We start from the raw sequence: 8,862 nt of genomic DNA, 5'->3' as shown, positions 1-8,862 counted from the left end.
CTGTTCTTCCTGAAAAGTGATGAATACACATACTGCTGATGGGAATAGGGCAGGGCAGTGTGTGTGTGTGTGTGTGTGTGTGGGTGGGTGGGTGGGTGGGTGGGTCGGTGGGTATGCATGCAACCAGGCGTGTTGATTCTTGCCATAGCAGGATTCAGGAAGATTAATCTCAATTCATTAGCTTGTTTTCAGAAAACCAGCTGGTTGCCACACCGACACTAGCTAACCCTTCCAGCAACCCCTTCACAGCGAGGTGGCTTCTTACAGGCAGAAGGCAAGTTCTTAACTGGCTTGTAAAGATGGAATCCTTAATGCCCTTACAAAAAAAGATTGCCGTTTTGAAACTGCCATAAAAGTGCAGTAACTGCAGTCGACTATTGTATTTTGGACACCAAGGTAAACACAGTTTCAAGTTGGATATTCAACAGATATTCGCGCATTCAAATAACTTCAATAGCTTTCAAACCACTTGAGCCACAGACTCCAAATAAGTTTAATTATGTTGGAAAGATTGCGCACAACATTGCACAGGTCTATTTTCACGATTTGGACAATAATTCGCTTTCCAAAGCTATTAAACATGTGGAAATGTGAGCAGCATTTTGTATTCCTAGTTGAATTAGTTAGGGAGCGTAAACAAAGTACAAACTTTTTTACATTCAAATGTCAATAGCTCCTTGGTCATGTGACCTAGTTGACTCAAACAAGGTCCAGAATGTCCACTGACTACCCTTCTATATTGCACACCCTTTAGTTTGTCCATTTTCATCTCACAAGATTTTACAAAATGTAAAATTTAAATAGCTCCTTGGTCCTGTGACCTAGTGACTTCAAACAAGGTTCAGAATGTCCACTGACTAACCTTCTATATTGCACACCCTTTAGTTTGTTCATTTTCATCTCACATGATTTTACATACATTTTTCAAAATTTAGAATTTCAGAATATCCACTGACTATACCATCATATCGCACACTCGGATGTTTGTCTACTTTCATATCATGCTATTAGACTTATATCTGTAAGCTTTGCAGGCCTTCATTTCACATGGGTGTTAAACTTTTTTTTTTAAGTCAACAAATGTTCCACCCTCTCAATAACTATCTTTCACATGGACACTGAAAAGATCTGCAAATGGCTGTATGTGGTATGGATCAAGGACAAGAGAGGTGTTCGAACAGAGGTGCTTAAAGGAAGGCGCACAGGTAGGCCTCATGAAAAACAATGTTTCATATGCTCTTTTTAATCACAGTAATAGGCAGTGATTTGTTAGAGTGAGCTTGATAAGGTGAAAGAATCATTTTCATAGCATCCCTTTCATATACTGAACATTAAGACAAATCCTTCTACGTTGAGTATTAGAACGCAGTTTACATAACCTGATAATGACTTGATATTTGAGTGCATTCACAACAAGCCACCTGCAGACAACTTACAAAATGCAATAGTGCAAAATCATTTAAGGGATCAATACATTTCTATATTGCCTCCCCAGTATCTGCATGAACCATCAGTTCAAGTGTTTTTGGTTGACCCTGCTGGACAGAAAGAGAAGGAGGAATGGGAACACGCTGCATTCAAATTCAGGTTTTAGTTATTCCATTGTACTGGATCTAATACATATTAGCATTTTACCTACATTCATAAGTGTAATAATTTTTTATGCCATACTGTGAAAACTCTCTTGGCTGCTGGCTCTGTCACTTTCAGATATGCGCAGAGCAGACTGAAAGGGAAAAGGGTAGCTCTTGACTTGAACCACAGGGGTTCTCTGTAAAGAGAGAGAAATCCAAAAGGCACAGACACACCCCTTGACTTTCAATTGGCACCGTTGACCTGTATGTATTCTCTCCTGATTGGCTCTATGGTGCACAGTCTGGCAGTCTGACTAAAGTGACAGAGGTATGAGGAGAGACATCCTCCTTTGTATTTATGGGAACAAATATTTACTAACACTAATCCTATTCTTGGACAGTTAGAAGACACAATGCATCAATGCAACAATTTTTTTTAAAACGAATTACTGTCCATGAGTAACCTCTGTGACGACCCTCCCACTCTGTCTGCCGTATTCTCTCTCTCTGTTTTTGTTTCCTTATTAGGATGCCGGTGGGCGGAGTTGGGAGGGTCGTCAACTACATGGGAAACATCTGGGCTCGGGTGTGTTTCAGGATAAATAGACCTCTTCCACAGTCAACAGGGAGACTCTCTCAATGCAGACATGTTTGTTGATTTATGTTGTGGTAGTTGTGGCTTTTTGGTTATTTGCTTTGGCACCTTTCAACACCCTGCACTATTACATTCAGGCATGCAAAACGCTTACATTACTGATTACACACACTGTTGTTTTTAGTTACTTTATTTAATAAATATATATTTTGATATTCCTTGTCTCCACGTTGTCTCCCTTTTGTTGCGAACTCTGAGCCGGTTTGTAACAAGTGGGGGCTCGTCTGGGATCTTGAACTTGTGTTTGGGAGAAAATGTGGAGTTAATGTTAAATTCTGTAGGTGCTTTGTTTGTGTATTTTGTTTGAGTTTGGTGCTCGGTACTGGTTGCCTTTTGTTTGGTTTGGGTGCTGCGTTGGAGAGTGTACATTGGTTAGTTTCCAGGCCCTGCCTAGCCTGGAAAATGCTTGTTCTACTCGCTGTTGGGACATTGGTCTGAGGAGGTAAGTGCAATCAGCTGTGTACCTCAGTGGGAGATTTGAATAGGCTAGTGGACCTTACTACCCGGAGCTATAGCCCTTTTTCCCCTGATAGGCTTAGCGACGTGTTTCATTTTGGAATGTTGGGCATTGTTAATGTTTGTTATTTTTGTGTGGTGTCTGTGGATTGAGCAGTTGTCTCGGGCACATCCGTGGCTTGGTGGAATCTGCCAGCGTGCTGGGGGGTTTACTTCCTTGCCAGTGGGTTACAGTGCATAATTACCCACTGCTAATCTACACGAAGACTAGGGTTGAGTTATTGTAGGTTTTGGGGAAGCTCCATTTCTCATCTCTTTTCTGTGGTGCCTGGTGTGATTGTATTTTCTCTTGTGGTCTGGTGTGCTCAGCAGAGGGGTTGAGTGAGATTATATTTTACTAATTGTGACTATGAATTGTTGGGAAATGACTGAACTATTGAGAAGTGACTATGACCCGTTGGGAGATGTTCTTTTCATTTGCATTTGTAGCTGATGCGGTCTCTTGTGTGCCCTGTTCCTGAATGTTTACGTGACTGACCATTGTTTGGTAGTGTCAGGTTGTATCTCTCCTGTTCCCTCCTGGTCTCGTTTTCTTCTTTCCTCTTAAACATTGCTTCCTGTGTGCAAAGGTTGCTGAGGTCTGGGGAGGAGGTTGGCTAGGGCAAGTGGAAGATGACCATGTAACCCCTCGTCAATTTGGGACGCAGAGGCTGTGTCAATTTGGGACGCAGAGGCTGTGTCAATTTGGGACGCAGAGGCTGTGTCAATTTGGGACGCAGAGGCTGTGTCAATTTGGGACGCAGAGGCTGTGTCAATTTGGGACGCAGAGGCTGGTACGTTGTTCCGGGGCCATTGTTGGTCCCCGGTTTTATGGGGGGGGTGTATACGAGGGTGGAGTTGGGAGGGCCGTCAGCTACATGGGAAACACCTGGGCCCGGCTGTGTCCCAGGATAAATAGACCTTTTCCACAGTCATTGGGAAGACTCTGTCCATGCAGACGCCTTGTTGTTTTTGGTTGTGGTAGTTGTGGCTTTTTGGTTGTTTGCTTTGACACCCTGCATTATTACATTTATGCATGCAAGCCCTCACTTACACTACTGTTTACTGATTACATACACCATTGTTAATTGCTTTATTTAATAAATATATATTTTGATACTCCTTGTCTCCCTTTTGTTGCGAACTCTGAGCCGGTTCGTAACACCTCAACCTTGTGGGTGTTTGGGCCAATAAAGTGCCAACTCAACTCTACCAGTAACGAGTCTCTCATGCCCCTATGAATGGGGACACAGGGCAATAGTTTTTAATCTAAACCAGTCCTTTTTTACTGAAGTACACTAACCCCCTAATTGGGGCTCTTTTCTTGACACGTAGCAGTTTACCAGTCAAGAAGATCAAAAAGTAAATTGTTGTAAGGGTGTATTACGTCCTGTGCTGGCCACATTGTCATATCTATTCTGGATTCTGAGTGGTAAAATCATAGCTTAAAAATGCCTTTATGTATGTGTATACATTTTCCCCCAGACAGAACTGCCAAAGGGGTGGAGTTGCAATCTACTGCAGAGTTCTGTCATGCTATCCAGGTCTGTGCCCAAACAGTTTGAGCTACTACTTTAAAAATCCACCTTTCAAGAAATAAGTCTCTCACTGTTGCCGCTTGTTACAGACCCCCCCTTAGCCCCCAGCTGTGCCCTGGAAACCATATGTGAATTGATTGCCCGTCATTTTATCTTCAGAGTTTGTACTGTTAGGTGACCTTAACTGGGATATGCTTATCACCCCGGCCGTCTTACAATCTAAGCTAGATGCCCTCAATCTCACCCAAATTATCATGGAACCTACCAGGTACATCCCCAAATCTGTAAACTCAGGCACCCTCATAGATATCAACCTGTCCTCTAAATACACCTCTGCTGTCTTCAACCAGGATCTCAGCGATCATTGCCTGCGTCCGTAATGGGTCCGCGATCACACGACCACCCCTCATCACAGTCAAACACTCCCTAGCACACTTCAGCGAGTAGTCCTTTCTAATCGACCTGGCCCGGGTATCCTGGAAAGATATTGACCTCATTCCGTCAGCAGAGGATGCCTGGTTATTCTTTAAAAGTGCTTTTCTCACCATCTTAAATAAGCATGCCCCGATCAAAAAAATTAGAACCAGGAACGGATATAGCCCTTGGTTCACTCCAGACCTGACTGCCCTTGACCAGCACAAAAACATCCTGTGGCGTACTGCATTCGCATCGAATAGCCCAAGCGATATCCAACTTTTCAGGGAAGTTAGGAACTTATCGGCAGACTCAACAGCCTTGGTTTCTCAAATGACTGCCTTGCCTGGTTCACCAACTACTTCTGAGTTCTGTGTGTCAAATCGGAGGTCTGGTAGTCTCTATGGGGGTGCCACAGGGTTCAATTCTCGGGTCTACTCTTTTCTCTGTATACATCAATGATGTCGCTCTTGCGGCTGGTGATTCTCTGATCCACTTCTACGCAGACAACACCATTCTGCATACTTCTGGCCCTTCTTTGGACACTGTTAACTAACCATACAACACTCCTTCCGTGGCCTTCCAACTGCTCTTAAATGCAAGTAAAACTAAATTCATGCTCTTCAACCGATCACTGCACGCACCTGCCCGCCAGCCTAGCATCACTACTCTGGACGGTTCTGACTTAGAATATGTGGACAACTACAAATACCTAGGTGTCTGGCTAGACTGTAAACTCTCCTTCCAGACTCACATTAAGCATCTCCAATCCAAAATTAAATCTAGAATTGGCTTCTTATTTCGCAACATAGCATCCTTCACTCATGCTGCCAAACATATCCTCGTAAAACTGACCATCCTACCAGTCCTTGACTTCGGTGATGTCATTTACAAAATAGCCTCCAACACCCTACTCAGCAAATTGGATGCAGTCTATCACAGTGCCATCCGTTTTGTCTCCAAAGCCCCATATACTACCCACCACTGCGACCTGTATGCTCTTGTTGGCTGGCCCTTGCTTCATATTCGTCGCCAAACCCACTGGCTCCAGGTCATCTATAAGTGCTTGCTAGGTAAAGCCCCGCCTTATCTCAGCTCACTGGTCACCATAGCAGCACCCACCCGCAGCACGCGCTCCAGCAGGTATATTTCACTGGTCACCCCCAAAGCCAATTCCTACTTTGGCCGCCTTTCCTTCCAGTTCTCTGCTGCCAATAACTGGAACGAATTGCAAAAATCACTGAAGCTGGAGTCTCATATTACAGCTTACAGATCATTGCACCTGTACATAGCCCATCTGTAAATAGCCCATCCAACTACCTCATCCCCATATTGTTATTTATTTATATATTTTTTTTAATATAACCCAGAATCTCTACTTGCACATTCATCTTCTGCACATCTATCACTTCAGTGTTTATTTGCGAAATAGTATTTATTTATTATCATTCATTTGCACACACTGTATATATACTTTTCTAATGTGTTAGTGACTGTATGTTTGTTTATTCCATGTGTAACTCTGTGTTGTTTTGTGTCACACTGCTTTGCTTTATCTTGGCCAGGCCACAGTTGTAAATGAGAACTTGTTCTCAACTGGCTTACCTGGTTGAATAAAGGTGAAATATTTATATATATTTTTTAATTCTGTATGTGGGAATGTCTTATGTCTGTTCTACATGTAGTGTTGGTACATGGAATATTCCTCAACTGCATATATCATAAATTGCTATTGCAAATAGAAGTGTTATGTTCAACAACTGACATTTTCAGATATTATTTTTACAAACACACTTTGGTGCTTACAATTCATTCTCTATTGTCATAGATTTGGTGGGCACTGTCATCTGTGATCTTTGTGATATGACTTTCTTTAAGCACGTACTAATGTCACTTAACATTTTTTTCTTAGTCTACAAACGCTCTACATTTATTCACTCTGTGATAGAGTTGGATCCTGTATGCTACTTTTATTATTGTCCTGTAAATGGTTCAGTGCCTATAATTTAGGCTGTGTAGAATGGGGCATAAAGGAAATTACCTCTACTACTAAATTACTACTAGACTATAGTGATAAGGAAAACAGCATACAAATTTGGCTTGTGTATTCATTTGCCTATAACTAATCAGAATTCCATTATGTTTACATAAAAAAGAGAATACTTCAAAATGAGAAGATCCTTTCCATGGATCCTGCCATGACGACTGGGTGGACATAAAATGGAAAGGAGGGGAAATAACTCACACCATGCATCATGACACCTTCAGCTGCAGGGTCTTTGTAATGCAGGTTTGATAGTTATATTTTCAATAATGAATGGTTAGCTGTTATGTGACAATTAGGTCAAAAGCTCTATTTTATTTTTTTGGTGTAGATGGCCAAGGAAGTTGCACAGAACTTCCCCAACATCCCCTCCCAAATTGATATGGAACCTTCAAAAACACATGGAGCAACTGCAAAAAGAAATGGCTGAGGATACACTAAAAATGTCTGGTATGTAATGACATTTAATTCAAAGTAAATGTCAATTCTTTATTTTTATGTAGTTGTGTGGGACAGCCATATGTTCAGTTCATGCCTATGATTTCAGAGTTCAACAAAGCCAACAACTGCGGTCCCGTGTGGCTCAGTTGGTAGAGAATGGTCTTTGCAACGCCAGGGTTGTGGGTTCGATTCCCATGGGGGACCAGTACGGAGAAAGAAAATGTATGCATTCACTACTGTAAGTCGCTCTGGATAAGAGCATCTGCTAAATGACTAAAATGTAAATGCTTCATGTGTGCCACTGATAAAGAACCTGGATGTGGCCCAAAGACTGACTGGGTTAGTAACTTTATTTAACATGTTTATAATCTTTGACAACTGTGACGGCATGTAAGAGAATTTATGATATAACACAATGGATGGCTAATTCGTCATTCGTCGTACTGCATTGATATTTGCTATTATTTATAACGTGTTATGCTTTGTTTTGTTTTAGATTGAATGTTGTGCATGCCACCGGTGGTTCCATGTGCTGTAACTAGGAATGAAGACAAAAGAGGTCAACAGAGTAATGAACACAAACTGGAAGTGCGGTCTTTGTTGTTGAAAATGTATGCTATACCCCATCCACACTGAAGACGCTCTGAAATGTATATCAACCAGGGATAAAGAGAAAGTTAACACTGTGAAATGTTTCATACTTATTTGAAGTTAAGTGTCTGTTGACATGTTGAAAAAGATTAAAGGTCTACAATTTCTGTTTAATTTGTCAATATTACATTTTTATTCATTGATTTACTGGCCACCATTACTGTGGTTATATGTTCAGTATATGTATTGACCAGCAAACCCACTGCAGCCTGCCTCACCAGCTCACTCTCCATCCCTGCTTTGGACAATTAATTGCATGACTCTCGTACTTTGCCCTTTTCCTTTATGATTGATATTAACTGCGAAAGGAGATATCTGTCTCTCCTATTGTGTACCGCTGTTAAATACTGTGGGGAAAAAAACAGGGAAAATAAGTACTTAGAACTACCAATTATTATAGATAAATATTAAAGAAAAGGGTAAACACAACACTGGACTGAACCCCCTAATTGTCAAACTAATATTAATGTACAACAATATAGAAGAGACATAACTAGAGGTTATGCAATATGGGTGTATATCCACTGCACAGTGGTGTGTAATTGACATGACCAAGGAGCTATTCATATTTAAAACTATGAAAAATGTACGTTACACCGTGTGATTTTACAGTACACAAACAAGAGTGTGCAATATAGAAGGGTACATTCTGCACCATGTTTGAAGTCGGGTCACATGACCAAGCAGCTATTGAAATTTTACATTTTGAAAAATTCATGTAAAAACGTGCGAGATGAAAATGGACAAACTAAAGGGTGTGCAATATAGAAAGGTAGTCAGCGGACATTCTGAACCTTGTTTGAAGTCATTAGGTCGCATATTGAAATTCAAAAATGTAAATAAATCATTTAAAATAGTGCGAGATGTAAATCGACAAAAAAGAAATGTGTGCAATGTGTCTCTATGCCATCGGGTTAGCTAGAACCAGTTTTGAAAGTTTTAGGAGTAATGGTTAAATAGCTATTGGAATTTGAAAAATTTGATTTGTCACTAAGTTGACGGTCCCTAACTGCAGTTGGTGGACGTAAGGAAGACTACAGGCGAATATCC

At 41.2% G+C, this 8,862-nt stretch overlaps 2 long non-coding RNA genes across 3 annotated transcripts; both read left to right on the top strand.

Annotated features, from left to right (window-relative positions):
• The first annotated feature begins 6,256 nt into the window (after positions 1-6,256).
• On the top strand, positions 6,257-7,298 carry LOC115198280 (uncharacterized). Of its 2 annotated transcripts, XR_003879199.1 has the most exons (4): positions 6,257-6,295; positions 6,833-6,966; positions 7,052-7,170; positions 7,268-7,298. It is a non-coding gene; the product is annotated as an uncharacterized LOC115198280 (long non-coding RNA). The 2 variants fall into 2 exon arrangements; XR_003879198.1 differs by lacking the exon at positions 6,257-6,295 and having other exon boundaries at positions 6,383-6,966.
• Positions 7,299-7,359: 61 nt separating this feature from the next.
• LOC115198281 (uncharacterized) lies at positions 7,360-7,926 on the top strand. The gene is made up of 2 exons (XR_003879200.1): positions 7,360-7,399; positions 7,658-7,926. It is a non-coding gene; the product is annotated as an uncharacterized LOC115198281 (long non-coding RNA).
• The last annotated feature ends 936 nt before the right edge of the window (positions 7,927-8,862 follow it).

This window comes from Salmo trutta, chromosome 8 (assembly GCF_901001165.1).
Source record: "Salmo trutta chromosome 8, fSalTru1.1, whole genome shotgun sequence".
NCBI classification, from domain to species: domain Eukaryota; kingdom Metazoa; phylum Chordata; class Actinopteri; order Salmoniformes; family Salmonidae; genus Salmo; species Salmo trutta.
Note: the sequence above shows the minus strand (reverse complement) of the source record. Positions and strands in the feature narration are given on the sequence as shown.